This window comes from Orycteropus afer, unplaced genomic scaffold (assembly GCF_000298275.1).
Source record: "Orycteropus afer afer isolate SDZICR_OR568_19922 unplaced genomic scaffold, OryAfe1.0 scaffold00499, whole genome shotgun sequence".
In the NCBI taxonomy this organism is placed as follows: Eukaryota; Metazoa; Chordata; class Mammalia; order Tubulidentata; family Orycteropodidae; genus Orycteropus; species Orycteropus afer.
In genome coordinates, this window is record NW_006922086.1 from 1,241,292 (window position 1) to 1,260,038 (window position 18,747).

Sequence of the window (18,747 nt, forward strand, 5' to 3'; positions counted from 1 at the left end):
AATGAGCAGAAAGCATTAGTAATCCCTGACTCTGCTCTATACAGAGAAACCACCTCACATGCCCATAGTTGTGGGGTCTTGAAGTTCATAACTCTTAGGTCATTTGTGGTATATAGAGAAGGAGCCAGCATTTTCCCAAGAAATGGGTCCATGAGATCTCTGAATAGGCCCTGAGCCTTTCAGATGGTTCTCAAGTTTCACTTGACTTCTGCATTCTCGTTGGGTATTTCTTGGCCCCACCTCAGTTCTTAAAACAATTCTCCTTTGCAAGGAACAAAGTAATGGGTTCTAGCTTCTCTATGATGAGAGTCTTTACTAGGGGAAAAAGGTGGATGGATAACACAGCCTCTGACCACACATTTTCTTTCTCATGTAATCTTCATAATAACTATGTGAATTAGGAAGGATTATGACTTGAAGCATGGATTCACACTGGAGAATCAGAAAGTGTGGACACACAGAAGTGCACTATACAAAACAAGTGCCTTCACTGACTGAATAGACCAAAATGAGCCACTGCAATAGAAGGGAGAATGCTTCGGGAAAAGCAAACAGTTTAAGATCATGTTATGGGTTGATTTATGTCCAGAGAAAGGTGATATAGAGGTCCCAACCCCTGTACTTGTTTACATCACCCTGTTTGGGAATAGGATTTTATTTTGTTATGGTAATGAGTTCATACCAGAGTAGGATAGTGTATGATATAGGCCTTCAAACACCCCAAAATGGCTCCTGGACTCCATCTTAAAAGCAAATTCCATCTTAGAAAGAAAATGTCAAGTCATTCCCACCCTCTCCCTTTTTCCCCCTCATGGGTCACATTCCCTACTTAATGCACTGGCAGCATCTTATTGAGAAGAAATATCTCTTCATGCCAGGCCACCAGCCTTTGGGCATTGTTATGGTCTCTGGCCACTAGGAACTAGGCACCTCAGTTCAGGCCCCTCACCCTGAAAAGCCTCCTTTTGGTTGTTTACCTTATGGTATATAAATCCAAGGGAAATGGGAGGGAAGTGAAGTCTTGAGACTTGACCAGTCTGCAGCCTCCGGATGCAGCACTGCTTTTTCTGTAAATTCCCTCAGAATGCAGTTTAATGTCTCTGAGAGTGACTCCAGGTCAATTTTCCAGTCTCTGCACAAACTTATCTGGAAGTTTTTGCTTTGCTAGAGATATGCCCCAACATTTGATGCTGTGAACAGGATACCAAAAGGCCCCCAATAATTCAAGAGTCAATGGGTGGGGCACAGAACTCCACAAGGCCAAACCTGGGATGTCCAGATGCCTCCATATTTGGGCCCCTAACTGTTGTTGTTGTTATGTGCCATTGAGTTGGACCCAACTCATAGCTACCCCTCCTTCAGTTTCCAAGGCACTATCACTACAGAAGTAGATTGCCCAAACTTCCTTCTGAAGAGTGGCTGGTGGGTTTGAACCACCAGCCTTCTGGTTAACAGTCAAGTGCCTATGCTATCAGAGCTCCTAGCTAGGTTGTTAGAAATCTGGGGTCCTGTGAGTGAGTATGGGGATGCCCTGAAAATGCCACAAGACTTGTTAGAGGTCTTACAGGAGATAGGAGTTGAAAAGACCAAGAAGGAGAGCAGGACACTGGTCACTGTTGCAGCCTGGCCACTCCTGTGTGTGGTATGTGAAGATACAGAAGCTGAGGTAGCCACTGATGCAAAGGTACACCAGCTAGAGGATGACATCCAGCTGGAAAGAGAAGTCAGGGTAGCCCAGAATAACACCACCAAAACTTTGGCATTCCAGCTACAAACTTCTGATCAGGCAATAGAAATACTTGCCTGCAGATTAGCCAAAGTGAAAGGGTGAAAGCTTCTGTGGCAGCAGGTTCATGTTGTTATTGGGAAAGCTAGTTGGGACCCATTGGAGTCTTCAGACTTGGGAGAGGACAGTGAGGAAGATTGGGATGAGGAAATTGAGATAACCACCCAACCCAAGGTTTTGTCTCTAGTTATCACTAAATTCAAAAATTGGCCCCATTCCCTGGGGGTGGATCCCACCAATCTTCTCCAGGGGAACGGCAAGAACTTACTACTGTGAAGGACTATACCACCATGGAGACCCTGGAATTGGTGACACACTATCACCAAAAGAGTTGAAAATCTACTGCAGCTTGGGTGCTAAGATTGTGGGATACAGGGGCTGATGGAGTAATTTTAATGGGGTTAGAAATGTCTAAGATGGCATCAGTCACCACCCACCTGGCACTGTGACAGCAGCTGTATGCTGAAGTTAATAAAAGCCAGGTAGTTTCTCTTACAATGTGGATAATGGCTGCCTGTCACTCCACATAGCCCAATGAAGGGGACTTACCAGTATCTCTCCTCCTCTGGACCACTATGTAGGAACTACAGGAAATCATCAGGGAACTAGAGAAGAAGCATGCAATTTATGTGCAGCATTATAGAGGTCCAGACAATGACTCTTAATATAGATGAAGGACACTATATTACAGTCCACTCCCAAACAGTGGTATATCTCCTTAGTCTCTATCTTAATCCCATGGTTGGACCAGTGGTGTCCCATATCGCCCAGTTGGCTGTGGACTTTTAGTTACTCACCACCAATTATGGGCCAGTCTCATAGCAGCTGGGACTCCTAAAGAAGAAATTGATAAAAAGCCCAATGTCACCTTTTTGCAGCTTTGGCAACATCTGAAGCCTGAACAACAATTCATGGCAGGCAAAGACACAACCTCCATATAAACCAGCTCAACCCTGTGCTCCACTCACCTGGAAGGCTTCCTCCCCTCTAGACTAGAGGCAAGGCCAATATCCCCCAACATTGTAAGTACAAATATTACTGGGAGATCAGGGGCCCCATGTAGAAGTCACCATTTGTCAGTACCCACACAACAGAATGTATTGGCTTTAGAAGATTCCAGGGCATAATGCACTCTTATACACAGCAATATACATAAAATATCAAAGATCTCTAAATGCAATAGACAGGTATGGGGCCAGTACTATAAAAGTTCACCAGGTTACCTTGATGCAGGGAATTGGGAGTTTACCCCAAAAAAGATATGATGTGTATATTTCTTCTTTACCTGAAAACATCCTGGGGATGGATATACTGGAGGGAATAATATTAATGACCACAGCAGGAGAACTCTGCCTCAGGGAAAGAACTATCAAAACCATAATTAAGGGTTGGGCAAGGTGCAGTCCTGTCCGCCTACACACCCCAAGTAAGGTGGTTAATATCAAGCCTGTTGGTGGGTCATGAGGAAATTACAGCTAGCATTGCCAGATTAGCATGGGTAAGCATCATAAGACTAACCCATAGCCCCTATAATAGCCCAGTGTGGCCAGTAAGGAAACCTGATGGATCATGGTGCATGAAGTGGATTATAGAGAACTAAAACACATAACTCCACCTTTACATGCTGCCATTCCCAATATAACCGCCTTATTAAATAACATAGGGTAACACTTGGGCACTTACCATTTCATGCTTGACCTGGCTAACAACTTTTTTAGCATAGATGTTGCTCCTAAAATCCAACAACAATTTGTTTATAAATGGAAAGGGGAACGTTGGACTTTCAACATCCTTCCTCAGGGATATATACACTGCCCTATGATCTGCCAGCCAGGCACCATGGAAAGCAGAAAGTAGGTGTTTTTGGAGCACCCAGGGGCAGATGAGGGAAGCAACCAGCCAAGTGCCAAGGAAGGTGGAAGGTGGGTGTTTTGGGACCACCCAGGGAAAGGCCAAGTAAGCAAGAATGGTGCAGCAGGATTGTGTGGAGGCTGGAGGAGACCAGGAAGTGAGTAGAGTCATTTGGAACAGCTAAAGGAGACAAATTTGTCTGCCAAGTTTGTCATACTGTGGTGGTTTGCATGTTGCTGTGAGGCTGGAGGCTATGCCACTGGTGTTTCAAATGACAGCAGGGTTACCTGTGGTGGACAGGTTTCAGTGGCACTTCCAGACTAAGGCAGACTTGGAAGAAGGAAGAGGCCAACTACTTCTCAAAGAATTGGCCAGTGAAAACCTTAAAAATAGCAGTAAAACCCTGTCTGATCTATTACTGGAAAACTTTATGATGGCCCTGAAATATTGTCAAACACAGTGCCGAAAGATGAGAACCTCAGATCTGAAGGCACTCAAAATACTACTGGGAGAGTTGCCCCCTCAGAGTAGACCCAACCTTAAGGATGTAGGCAGAGTAAAGCTTTCAGGACTTCTATTTGCTGATGTGGCACACCTCAAGATGAGAAGAAACAGCTTCAGACATCCATTAATAATCAGAACATGGAATGTAAAAAATATGAATCTAGGATAATTGGAAGTTGTCAAAAATGAAATGGAATGCATAAAGATTGATATGCTAGACATTAGTGAGCTGAAATGGACTGATTTTGGCCATTTTGAATCAGACAATCATATGATCTACTATTCTGGGAATGACAAATTGAAGAGGAATGGTGTGGCATTCATCATCACAATGAATTTATCAAGATCTATCCCGAAGTACAATGCTGTCCATGATAGGATAGTATCCATACACCTCCAAGGAAGACCAGTTAATACCACTATTATTCAAATTTATGCACTAACCACCAAAGCCAAAGATGAGGAAATTGAAAATTTTTACCAACTACTGCAGTCTGAAATTGGCTAAATATGCAATCAAGATGTGTTAATTATCACTGGTGATTGGAATGCAAAAGTTGGAAACAAAGAAGAATCACTAGTAGTTGGAAAATATGGCTATTCTGGTTACCTAGTATCGCTCTGACAAGAATATACCACAAAAGGGATGGCTTAAACAAACAGGAGTTTATTCTTACAATTTGGAGGCTTTAAGTCCAAGTTCAAAAGGCCAAGCTCTAGAGGCTGGGTGAAAGCCCTCAGCCTTGGGTGGCAGCTCTGCCTCCAGCTCCCAGCCCACTGAAGCTAAAGGCTTTTCTTCATTCAGACAGCTGCTGGCTGCTGAGGCTGCCAAGCTCAAGGTTGACAAGTATAAAGGCACAGTCCCAATGTTACCAAACCACACGGCAGATCATTAATTCAAGTCCTTTGTAAGTCCCAAAGTTGGCAGAGCATGGAAAGCTGCTGAACAATGATGTGGTTACATGCAGGGTCCAAGTATGCCATAAGGTAGAGACCATTCCCCAAGCCTTCTGCTTTTATACAGGAAGCAGGACACATTCCCTAAGGCAGCTACTCAGCTGCTCACAGTAGATTCCCATGGAGTAAATTACCAGTCATGTCATGGGAAATACTACATCCAGCTGCCAACCACTCAACCAGGCCCAGCCAAGTTGACACACAAACTTGAACTACCACAGTTCCACCGCTTGTCAACTTGGCATCTGTAAAGATCGTCATTGGGTGGCAGCTGTACAGATCTCTCCCGCTGGGTGGCTCCAGTCCCCTAGTTCCTCTAAGTGGTGGGCCCTCTTGACCTGGTGGGCCCATTCCTCTCCCTCTTGGGCATGGCAGCCCTGCCCCCTCAATCTTGGGCAGCGGCTATGGCTCCATCCCACTGGCTCATATGAATGAGCAGCCCCATACTCCAGAACCAAGTTGGTGAAGGCCTGGCTCTTTGAAACCTAGGGGCTGTGGTGGTTCCACCCCCAAAGGCCATGGTCCTACCCCTTCAGGTGGAGGCAGCTGTGCTTCCATTTCCTTAGTCTCTCCACTTCTGCCAATTAATACCAAAGTCAACCTACTCCACTGGAAATCTTCCTGCCCCAAAAGCATTCAGCTTTTTTGCTCCATGGGCCAGTCAACCTGCTACTCCATTTCATGCTGGTTTTTTTTCTACCAATGAATGACCAAAGGCAACCCACTCAGCCAGTAAGCTGCCTAACCAAAGACATCAAGCTTTCTCCTCCATGGGTTGGTAAGGCTGTCACTGTCCCGTGCTGGTTCTCTTGGCTCTGCTACTGCCATCTCTCATGCTAGTCTCTGGGCTTTGCTCCTGCCGTCTGTCATGCCATATGCCAGGGTCTCTCTGCCAGGGTCTCGGGTCAAGAACACACTCCATTCCTGCTTCCACATTTTAGGCATCTGTCAGAGTAGCACCCCACTCTCTCAGTACCATATTCTGTTGTGGTTACCTAGTTCCACTCTGACAGGAATATACCATAATTGGAATGGCTTAAACAAACAGGAGTTTATTCTTACAATTTGGAGGCTTTAAGTCCAAGTTCAAAGTGCCAAGCTCTAGGGGCTGGGTGAAAGCCCCTCAGCCTTGGGCTTCAGCTCTACCTCGATCTCCCAGCCCACTGAAGCTGGAAGTTTTTCTTCACTCAGATAGCTGCTAGTTGCTGAGCATGTCAAACTCAAGGTTGACAAGTAAAAAGGTACAGTCTGATGTTACCAAACCACATGACAGGTCATTAATTCAAGTCCATTGTAAGTCCCAAAGTCAGCAGAGTATGGCCCACTGCTGAACAATGACATGGCTACATGCAGGGTCCAAGCATGCCAAAAGCTAGAGACCATTTCCCAAGGTTTCTGCTTACATACAAGAAGCAGACCACATTCCCTAAGACAGCTACTCAGCTGCTTCCAGTAGATTCCACCATGTAGTTCATTACCAGTCTCATCATGGGGAATACTACATCCAGCTGCCCAGCCACTCAGCCAGGCCCAGCCAAGTTGACACACAAACTGAACTATCACAGTGGCCTTGGTGATAGAAATAATGTTGGCGATCGCATGATAGAATTTTGCAAAACCAACGACTTATTCATTGCAAATACCTTTTTTCAACAACACAAATGATGGCTATATACATGGACTTCACCAGATGGAGTACACAGGAATCATGTTGACTACCTCTGTGGCAAGAGGCTATGGAGAAGCTTAATATCTTCTTCCAAAACAAGGCCAGGAGCTGACTGTGGAACAGACCATCATCTGCTCTTATGCAAGTTCAGCTTATGAAGCTGAAGACAACTAAAAGAAGTCCATGAGAGCCAAAATATGACCTTGATTATATCCATCCTGAATTTAGAGACCATCTAAAGAACAGTTTTGATGCATTGAACACCAATGACTGGAAACCAGAAGAATTGTGGGATGACATCAAGAACATCATCCATGAAGAAAGCAAAAGGTCATTAAGAAGGCAGGAAAAGAAGAAAAGACCAAAATGGATGTCATAAGAGACTCTGAAACTTCCCCTTGAATAGAGAGTAGCTAAAGCAAATGGAAGAAATAACAAGATAAAATAGCTGAACAGAAGATTTATTTCAAAGAGCAGCTCAAGAAGACAAAGTCAACTATTACAATGAAATAGACAAAGGTTTGGATTTAAAAAACCAAAAAGGAAGAACATGTCCTGCATTTCTCAAGCTGAAAGAACTGAGGAAATAAATTAAGTCTCGAGTTGTAATACTGAAAGATTCTATGGGCAATATATTGACTGATGCAGAAAACATCAAAAGAAGATGGAAAGAGTACAACCAAAAAGAATTGGTTGATGTTTGCCAATTTCAGGAGGTGGCATATGATCAAAAACCAATGGTATTGTGGTAAGATGGTGGAATAAACAGACAAGCTACACAGACCCTCTTCAACAAAGAAAAAAAGAAATCAATCAACAGAGATACAGAGATAATCCTGGAGCCCTGACCTTTGAAAGGAAGTATACAGAGGTGGATTTGGCACCAACTAGTGCAAAAACCTGAATGAAAACAGTGAGTACAGAGATGGACAGAGCTGTGGACTGTCAGCTACCCTGACAGGACCAGCAACCTAAATATTTCCAAGTGGTGTTGGGACCTGAGAATTGAACTGAAGATCAGCCCTGGTTGCCAAGGCCTTCAGGGATGAATGTGTTTGTGGCTTATGACTGGGTAAATAAGCCTAAAAGATTGTAAACAGGGAACCAGAGACTTCAATTGACAAATGAGGAAAACTACAAACCAAAAAGAGGGAAAAAAAATTGTATAGTTACAGAACATCAAAATATGGGAAGGCAAGACAACTGCAAGATAGAATGGCCTGTTCTAAACTAAATCAAAGCATAACCTCAAAGAAAAATTATAAACTTTCACATCAAAATAAAAAAGAGGACCAGCACAAATATTTAGCAAATACTAAAACAATAACAATGAAGGAAGTGATAACACAATTCATAAACAAAACAAGCTCAGCACAAAAAATTATATGTTGTTGTTGTTGTTATGTGCCGTCAAGTCGGCCCCGACTCATAGCGACCCCTCCTTGGGTTTCCGAGGCAGTATCACTACGGAAGTAGGATTGCCCAACCTTCCTTCCGAGGAGTGGCTGGTGGGTTTGAACCGCCAGCCATCTGGTTAGCAGGCAAGTGACTTAGCCACTATGCTACCAGAGCTCCCATAGAACAAAGAAATCAGCAACACCATGAAAAAGCGTATAACAAAATGACAGCAATAAATTCAGACTTGTGGATAATTACACTGAATATAAATGGATTAAATGCACCACTCGAGAGACAGGGAGTTGCAGACTAGATAAGAAAGTATAACCATCAATATGCTGTCTACAAGAGACACACCTTAGAAACAAAGACAAAAATAGACTAAAAATCAAAGGTTAGAAAAAGATATATCAATCAAATGGCACCAAAAAAGAGCAGGAGTGGCAATATTAATTCTTGATAAAATTGACTTTAAGACAAAACCACCATAAGAGACAAGGAATGACATTATATAATGATTAAAGGATCAATTGAACAAGAGGACACAATAATAAATATCTATGCATCCAACTAATCAGCCCCAAAAGGCATAAAGCAGACACTAACATAACTGAAAAGACAAATAGATGACTCCACAGTCATAGTAGAAGACTTTAATATACCACTCTCAATCACAGATAGAACAACTAGAAAGAAACTCAAAAAGATGCAGAAGAACTAAACAGCCAATCCACCAACTTGACCTTATAGACATCTACAGAGTACTTCACCCAATAACAGCACAATATACATTCCTTTCCAGCAGACATGGAACATTCTCCAGGATAGAACATATGCTAGGCCACAAACCAAGCCTCAACAAATTTAAAAACATTGAATACTGCAAAGTATCTTCTCAGATCACCTTGCTATAAAATTAGAAATCAACAGTAGGAAGATGAATGGAAAAAGAGCAAACACATGGAAACTGAGTAATTCCCTCCTTGAAAATGACTGGGTAATAAAAGAAATAAAAAAATGAAATGAAAAAATTACTTAAATCAAATAAGAATGAAAACACAACATACCAAAATTTTTAGGAAACATCAAAACCAGTGGTCAAAGACCAATTTATAGCAATAAATGCACACATCAAAAAAGAAGAAAGAGCAAAAATCAACACTTCAAATCAACATCTCCAACAATTAGAAAAAGAACAAGAAAAGCCTACAGTTACCAGAAGAAAAGAAATAATAAAGATTCAAGCAAAAATCAATGAAACAGAAAATAGAAAGAGAAGAGAAAAAAATCAAGACTAGAAGTTGGTTTTTTAAAAAAGATTAATGAAATTGACAAACCACTAGCAAATTTAACAAAGGAAAAGAGGGAGAGAATATAAATAACATGAATAAGAAACAAAATGGGTGACACCACAACAGAACCATTTGAAATTAAAAGAATAATATCAAGATACGATGAAGAACTATACTCCTACAAATTTGAAAATCTAGAAGAAATGGACAGATTTCTAGAACATACTACTTACCTAAACTAAGGTAAGACTCAGGTAGAAAATTTAAACAGACCCATAACAAAAGAAGAAATTGAACAGATCATAAAAAATTACCAACAAAAAAAGCCCTAGCCTAGATGGTTTCACTGGCAAAGTCTACCAAACTTTCAAAGAACTGACTCCAATCCTACTCAGACTATTCCAGAACATAGAAAAGGATGGAATGCTCCCAAATTCATTTTATGAAGCAAGAATAACTTTGATACCAAAACCAGACAAAGACATCATTCAGAAGGAAAATTAGACAGCAATATCCCTCATGAAGATAGATGCAAAAATCTTCAACAAAATTCTAGCCAATAGACTCCAACAACATATCAAAAAATAATACATTATGACCAAATGGGACACATACCAAGTATGCAAGGATTGTTCAGTATTAGAAAAACAATCAATGTCATCCATCACATAAATGAAACAAAGGAAAAAAAACCACAAGATCATATCAATCAATATAGAAAAAAGCACTTGATAAAATCCAACACTCTTTCCCAATAAAAACTTTCAGAAAAATGGGAATAGAAGGGACATTCCTTAACATAATAAAGGGCATATATGTAAAACCAACAGCCAAAATTATTCTCAATGGAGAGAGACTGAAACCATTCCCCTTGCAAAGAGGAACCAGCCAAGGATACCTTCTATCACCATTTCTATTCAACATTGTATTGGAAGTCCTGGCCAGGACAATGAGGCAAAAAAGGAAAATCAAAGGCATCCAATTTGGTAAGGAAGAAGTAAAGCTATCTTGATTTGCTGCTATGATGCTACATGTGGATCATATCATATGATATGTGGGAGCTCTGGTGGCATAGTGCTTAAAACATTTGACTGCTAACCAGAAGTCTGGTAGTTCAAACCCATCAACCACTCCTCAGAAGGAAGATTGGACAATCTACTTTGGCAGTGATATCACCTCAGAAACCCAAGGAGGTGTTGCTATAAGTCGAATCCAACTGGATGACAGTCAGTATATGATCCTATACACAGAAAACCCAAGAGACTCAGCAAAAAAACTACTAGAACTAATTGAGAGATTTAGTATAGTGGTGGTATACAAAATCAACATCCAAACATCAGTTGGATTCTTCTACACCAGCAAAGAGATTGCTGAAAAGTAAATCAATGCCATTTACAAAAGCAAAAAAGACCAAAAAATAATTGGGAATAAATCTCACTAGGGACACAAATGACCCATAGAAAGAAAACTACAAATCACTACTCCAAGAAACCATAAGAGATCTACATAAATGAAAGACCATACCATGCTTGTGGATAGGAAGATTGAGCATAGTGAAAATGTCAATATTACTCAAGACACTCTATATATTCAATGCAATCCCAATCCAGATCCCATCAGCATTCTTTAAGGATATGGAAAAACCAATCGCTAACTATTTATGGAAAGGAAAGATACTTCAAATAAACAAAGCACTATTGAAGAATACGAGCAAAGTAGGAGGTCTCACACTCCTGGATCTCAAAACCTACTATACAGCCATAGTAGTCCAAACAACCTGGTACTGGTACAATGACAGATGCACAGACCAGTGGAACAGAATTGAGAACTCAGAAATAAATCCATCAACCTATGGTCAATTGATTTTTGACAATGGGCTGAATCCATGAAATGGGCAAGATGTGGTCTTTTTAAAAAACGGTGCTGGAAAAACTGGATATCCATTTGTAGAAAAATTAAACAAGATCCGTACCTCACACCATACACAAAAACTAACTCCAGATGGATCAAAGACCTGTGTGTGAAACCTAAAACTATAAAATTCCTCAAGGAAAAGATAGGGGCAAATTTAGGGGCCCTAATTTATGGCATAAAAAGACTCTCAACCATAACCAAAAATGTCCCAACAGTTGAAGATAAAGTAGATGAGTGGGACCTTTATAAGAATTAAATTCTTATGTGCTTCAAAAGACTTCTCTAAAAGAGTAAAAAGAGAACCTGCAGATTGGGAAAAAATATTTGGCAATGACATATCTGACAAGGGACTTATTTCTAAAATTTATAGAAAACTCCAACACCTCAACAACAAAAAGATTAACAATCCAATTAAAAAATGAGCAGAAGACATGAATAGACACTTCACCAAAGAGGATTTTCAGTTCTGTCTTATTGAACTTTGTCATTAGTGCTGGGTCGAGATGGTATCTCATTGTTGTTTTGATTTGCATCTCTCTGATGCCTGATGATAGTGAGTATTTCTTCATGTACTTGCCATTGTTGTTGTTATGTGCCATCGAGTTGGCCCGACTCATAGCGACCCCTCCTTGGGTTATCGAGGCAGTATCACTATGGAAGTAGATTGCCCAACCCTCCTCGGAAGAAAGGTTGGGCAATCTACTTCCATAGTGATACCACCTCGGTAACCCAAGTAGAGGTCGCTATGAGTCAGGCCGACTCGATGGCACATAACAACAACAACAACAACAGCAAGTACATGAAAAAATACTATCATCAGCCATCAGAAAGATGCAAATCAAAACAACCATGAGATACCATCTTGACCCAGCACTAATGGCAAAGTTCAACGAGACAGAAAATAACAAATGCTGGCAAAGATGTGGAGAGATTTGCACTTTCATACACTGCTGGTGGGATTGTCCAATGATACAACCACTGTGGAAAGCAGTATGGTGATTCCTTATAAAGCTGGAATTAGAAATACCATTTGACTCAGTAACCCCATTACTAGATATATATCTCAAAGAAGTGAAAGCCAGGACAAGAACAGATATGTGCACACCCACCTTCATTGCAGCACTATTTACAATAGCAAAAAGATGGAAACAATCTACGTGCCTATCAACAGAAGAATGGATAACCAAACTATGGTACATACACACAATGGAACACTATGCAACACTAAAAAAATAATGTAGAATCTGCAAGACACCATGTAACATGGATGAACTTGGAGGACATTATGCTGATTGAAGCAAGTCAATCATAGAAGGACAAATATAGTTCATTAATGTAAAATGTCTAAGAAAGGTTTATATATGAAAGGAAACTTGTTTGTTGGTTACCAGGGGTGGGAGGGAAGGGGAAGGAACGCTGCAAAAAAAAAAAAAAAAGCATTGACCCATGCCACTTTAGTTTTTCACTGTACATAAATTATATTTCAATAAATATATTTATTCACTGGTATACCTAGATCCCTTCCTTACAGTACTTTAAATACTAAACCAAAAATGAAATTCACTACTGTTGAGTCGGATCCAACTCATAGCAACCCCTTCTTGCCTCTCCGAGGAGGTATGTTGGATTAACAAGGACATATAGCCTGGTCCTGCTGATAAAACCTTGGAGGTCAGCCTGGAGGTGGAACTGGCACCTCTCCCTGGCAGTCTTCATTGTTTGGTCTCAGAGACCAAGGAGATTACCAAACCCTGACTCTCAGGCAATTGTGTATCTGACTTTCCTACAGCCTATGGAGCATGACAGACTGATGAGGGAGAGGTCAAAACCCACACAGAGAGAACTTGCCACTTTTTTAAGTTCCCAGCCATCCGTCCTTGGTCCTGGGTGACCAGCAACCCAGTTGCACAGAAGCTTCCTAGCCAGCCTTGAGAAGTTTATCTACAGTATTTGCAGACCTCAAGGTAGCATCTGCTGTTATTTTCTGGACCAAGAATCTTCTCACACACATCCTCACTTCTGAGCCTGTTTCCAGTAGTGGTCCTAATGAAACTTTTATTCCTTTACTGTACTTCCGTGAGGATCTAAGAAAGTAAGCTCATTAATTCATACTAGGTAGGGATTGACTTGCTGCAGCCCTTATCTTTTCATGGGTAGATATTTATTTGGCATTTGACTGCTAACTAGAAGTCTGGCAGTTCTAACCCACCAGCCACTCCTCAGAAGGAAGATTGGGCAATCTACTTATGTAGTGATACCTCCTCAGAAAGCCAAGGAGGGGTCGCTATGAGTCAGATCCAACTTGACGGTAGTGAGTTTGGTTTTTGGTTTAGTATTTAAAGTACTGTAAGGAAGGGATCTAGGTTTACTGGTGAAGTCTCTCTTAAATTCACAACACTCAACTTCCTTTATTATTTAAAAGTTGCCCTCAATAAGGAGGATTCACTACACACACATTCTTATCTCCATGACAAACTTCTTCCCTAACCAAATGAATGAGTTGACCATTCATTAGCTTTTAATCCCAACTGCCCTATCTGATCCTCATTCCTCAGTGAGTGGGTACATCTTCCAGAACAAATGGTTGCCCCTAACTCTATAATCTAAAACTCAATATCCACCCTGTTCCTGTTCTCTATACATGGAGGTAGATAGATTTTTGTGCCCAAATCCCAGAAACATTTCATCATATTTCCTCCTGAAAAAAAAGAGGGAGGGGGAAGAGGAGGAGGAGGAGGAGGAGAAGGAGGAGGAGGAGAAGGAGAAGGAGAAGAAGAAGAAAAAGAAGAAGAGGAAAAAGAAGAAGGAGCCTAGGCCCCCTCAGGTTATGACCCAGGGCACTGAGAGACACAGATGCTGATGCACAGCTCGCTGCTCTACTCCTTTCTTCTTTCCCACACTTCTGCCTCTAAAATCACACGGAAAGGCAACATCAAGCCATTCACCTGACTGCCTTGGGACCTAATTCACAATCAGCACAGAGATGATGATTTCATTAAATGTGCCATATTAACTCTGATTTAAGTTTTATTTGAATATAGCTAGAATATTCTAGTATTCTAGTCCTCTTTGCTACTCAACATTTTTCAAAGACTCAGATCATCTTTCTGCCACTGTCATCAATGTCACTACAATATGGGTCAATGCAGATAATACTACTGTCCTGGCACCAACGAAACTGCATATAATAAAGTCTACAAAGTCATTAGTTAGAAGTACAATTTTGTGCTCCCATCTTCTTAAACAGAGAGCTAACAGTTTCCAAATTCACCAGGAAATCCCTGGATGTTAAATCCAGTTTTCCCTTTAACCATTTCTCTAGCAGTGCTAACAAGGAAATTACCTGAATAGCGTTCCCCTCTCCTTTTCTTCTCTGGCCATATTTAGTAATACAATGATGCAGGGTACCATCAAGGACTAACTACCAAGCCTTGAACTGTTATCTTCATAAGCCTCTGGAAATAAAGATCACTATCTCCAGGATCAGATACATACAACTATAAGAGGCCCAGCAGGATTCAAGCCTACACTCATTTCTCCAAAGTCTTTGGGCTTCAACACTACACAATGCTACCTTGTAGGAAAAAGAGCAAGGATCGTGACTGAGCCAGAAAAATTAGAGTTTGGGCTCCTGGGTATAAACCTAACTATTGTCCCCACCTAGATGACCCTAACTAAATGAATATCCAGGATGTCAATATCCAGGATATCAACTTCCTAAGGCTGAATCTCTCTGCACTATTCCTTAACTTGTCACCAAGGAGCAACAGATGGACCCTCATGAAATTATAGTTGTCAGTTAGAATTACTCTCAGTTTGCTTTAGAATGATAGGAAATGGGGAAAGGATGGTTTAGGACTAGCCAAAACAAAACAAAACAAAATAAACAAATTCACTGCCATCGAGTCAATTTGACTCATAGCAACCCCTTGTTGGGTTTCCGAAACAGTATCTCTACAGAAGTAGATTGCCCAATCTTTTTCCTTCCACAGGAATAGCTGGAAAACCAAATAATAGAAGAAGCAGCATATGCCGGAGATGACCAAGAAGGTAAATACATTTGCTGAAGTTTTCCTGTAAAGCATAGAAGTTGCATTACTAACAAAATTAATGAATGGCCCAGTAGACATTAAAAGAAAAGACACATCTTGAGTCAGTCTTTTGAGAAACCAAAATGATTCTTTCAATATGCTTTGCTCTGGACTTACCCTAATTTAAAATCACAGAAACAGAGTGTTTGAGTGGGAAAAGACATTCTTGTAATGGTGAACAAAGTATTTCTATGAAATTTGTGAATAGAAGAGGAGAAAATATATGAGAACACCCTAAAATTGAGGCAAATAGCCTAACTAAAATGAATGACACAAGGTTTGGCTCAGATTCCAATTTACTTCAGGATCCATTTGTGTTTCCGAGAAAGTAACCCATGACTGTTGGTGGATAAACAAAGGAAGAGAAGAACACTAGTGTATTTTAAATAGATTAACCAAAGATCCACAACAGGAGGTGTCCATCTCACATCATCTTGCTAATCATGTCTCTTTTACACCCCTTAACTGAATACTTTTCTTCTGCTTTTAGTCATCAGGAGGTCCATGCCTTATGTTGTATGGACTTTCAATTGTCTTGCAAAAATATCAACCAATAGGTACTGTGAATCCTTAATATTTTTCACACGTAAGGGAAGTCTTTGATAAACTTAATTCCCCAGACCTGCTTAATCACATGCCAAAATTATATATATGTGAGGAGACATCAGTTAAAGGCTAATTAGAACTCTGCTGGAATACAATCAATCTTCCCCTCCTCACCAAGCCACACACAGCCAAACTGGAAGGTGTTAAACTTTGTCACAGCTTAAAGGAACTAAAGCGCTCATTTGGACTTGTCATTCATCTGGAAACTTAAACTTGAAGATGAAATGACCTACTGGGCAGAAAACAGTAGACAGCTTTCCCAAAGTCAGGACCAAGATCTCTCACCCTTTCTGTTGAATGCAAGCCCCTGAGGTCATTGGATTTTGTTTAAATCTTTATTGCATTTGAGGTGGCTTTATGAAGGCAACTTGGATTTATTGACTAATAAGAATTTTCCATACAGACTATCAATATATTTGCTATCTGTTTTCATATTCATTGCTTTAGTTTTACATGCCTTCAGCTCTGTAGAGTAATAGCTTTCCCTTAGTGAATGAATATTATTGAAATTATTGCTTTGTGCCTTATGCTCTTTGTTTTTGAAGTAGTATTGTTCTATCATTCAAGTTTGATGAGTCAAATTTGTATAGCTAAACTTTTCATATATTTCAAATAAAAAACTTTCATTTATATTTTTCTCTTCTGTATTTTAATCTATATTATTGACTGGATTAATGATACTCATTCTAGTTGTTATTATAATTAGAATTATCAAATGTTGTATGAATGTCACTTGTAATGTAATTTTTCAGAAGACTAATATGCTGTCCATGAAGTGAATCATGTATATAGACAAAATATATTCCACAAATGGACTTGAGCTCCTGGTTTAAGGTTTGTAGCCTAACTATAGGCCAAGTACTTCTTCCATTGTGGCCTTGCTCCATACTTATCCTCATAAGATGATCACTGAAGATAGAGTGCTAGAGTAAAGCACAGCAAAGAAATTAGATGGTACCCAAAGAGACCCTCATTGGGTTTCCAAAGCTGTAAATCTTTTTTTCTTTTATAATTGTGCTTTATGTGCAAATTTACAGAGCAGAATTTGTTTTACATCCAACATTTTGTGTACATATGGTTTCACTCCCCAATTACTATCCCCAACCCTAACCCACTCTCCTCTTCTCCCTTCCCAATACTTTCCACACACCTACACCGTGCCCTTCTTAGTGATGAACTCCTGTGTGTCCTGCTTTTCCTCTGTGTGAAAGTTGCCGTCTGGTGCCTCCTGGCTGGTTGCTCCAAAGCACATATCTCCATAGAGTATGCAGATGTATCACCCTGGGTTGAGTCATCTACATGTACATCTTATTTACTTTTGGGCTAAGAGCCAGCCCTTAGGAATGAGTTCTATCCCAGGCCCAAAATGTATCCCAGGGCCATAGTGTTGGGGGGTCCCACCAGACTCCATCAGACCAGTAATTCTGGTCATTACTGTGTTTTTGGATTTTTTTTCCACATTTTTCCTCCCACTCTACCCAGGATCTCCAGTTTTGATACCTTACTGAATGCTTGGCATTGATAGCTGGGCACCATCTAGTTCTCTAGTCTTGAGGTCTATCATGTCTGAGGACTGATTGTCAATACTCTTCCTGCCCCACCAACCCAGTGGCTAAGGAAGTCCCATCCCCATGTGGCCAGATCCCTGGCCACCTCCACAGCAACCCAATCATCCCCAATAACTTGCCTCTAGAGGACAGATCCAAGGACTGAAGATCACCTGCCTGGTGCCTAAGTCACTAACAGACTTTTTTCATGCTAAACAAAAGAGGCACACCTCTGTGGCCTCTTCTCCCAGAGATGCACATTCATGTCAGACAGTCCCCACCTCTGTGGACACACACTCCAGTGGATCAGTGAATTTCACAACTGCCAGCTCCAAGGGCTGCTGGCTGACTGTAGTGACAAGTCTCTCCTCCTTTGCTTTCTTCCCTTCTCCTCCTTATTTTTGTCGCTTCTTTCTTTTTCCTTTTTTTACAAGTGCTCTTCTTTTTATTTGTTCATTCCTCTCTCTTCCTCTTCTTCTTTTATATCTTTACTAATGATTTTTCCCATTCACCTCCTTTTTATTTTATTATTTTTATTTCATTTATTTTAATTTTAAAACATTTTGCTTCTTTTTTTATATATTCCCTCCTTTTCCTGCCTTTTTTCCTTTTGTATTTCCCTGTCTCATGGAATGTGAGAAAGATACTAACTCTCCTGGACAGCCGTATGTACTGTAATGGCCACCTCACACCATAAGAGAATATCACCAACACTTCCTGCACCATTGAATCAATGACAGATGGTAGACAACACCTACAACTGCCCACCACACCAGTAGCTCCACTTCACAACAGAGAACCACAACTATATTCCCATTAGCTAATCCACCAACCCAGAGACACTTGGGGAGCACCAAATGTCAAATTAACAACCAAAGAAGCACACCTGCCCCATATATATTGAAACAAATAGAAATTAAAGAAAGGGTAAAACAAACCAATATATAATCAACAAATAAAGAGAGTAACTTTGAAATGTCTCAGAGGCAATAGACACCTTCAATTCAAACAAAGAAACAGGACAAGATGGTAGAAGCAAGTTACCAAAATAAAGAACTAGGAAATCTCCCCCAGAAAGAAGAACAGGTAATAGAACAGATAAGGAATTATATGTGTGTGTGTGTGTGTGTGT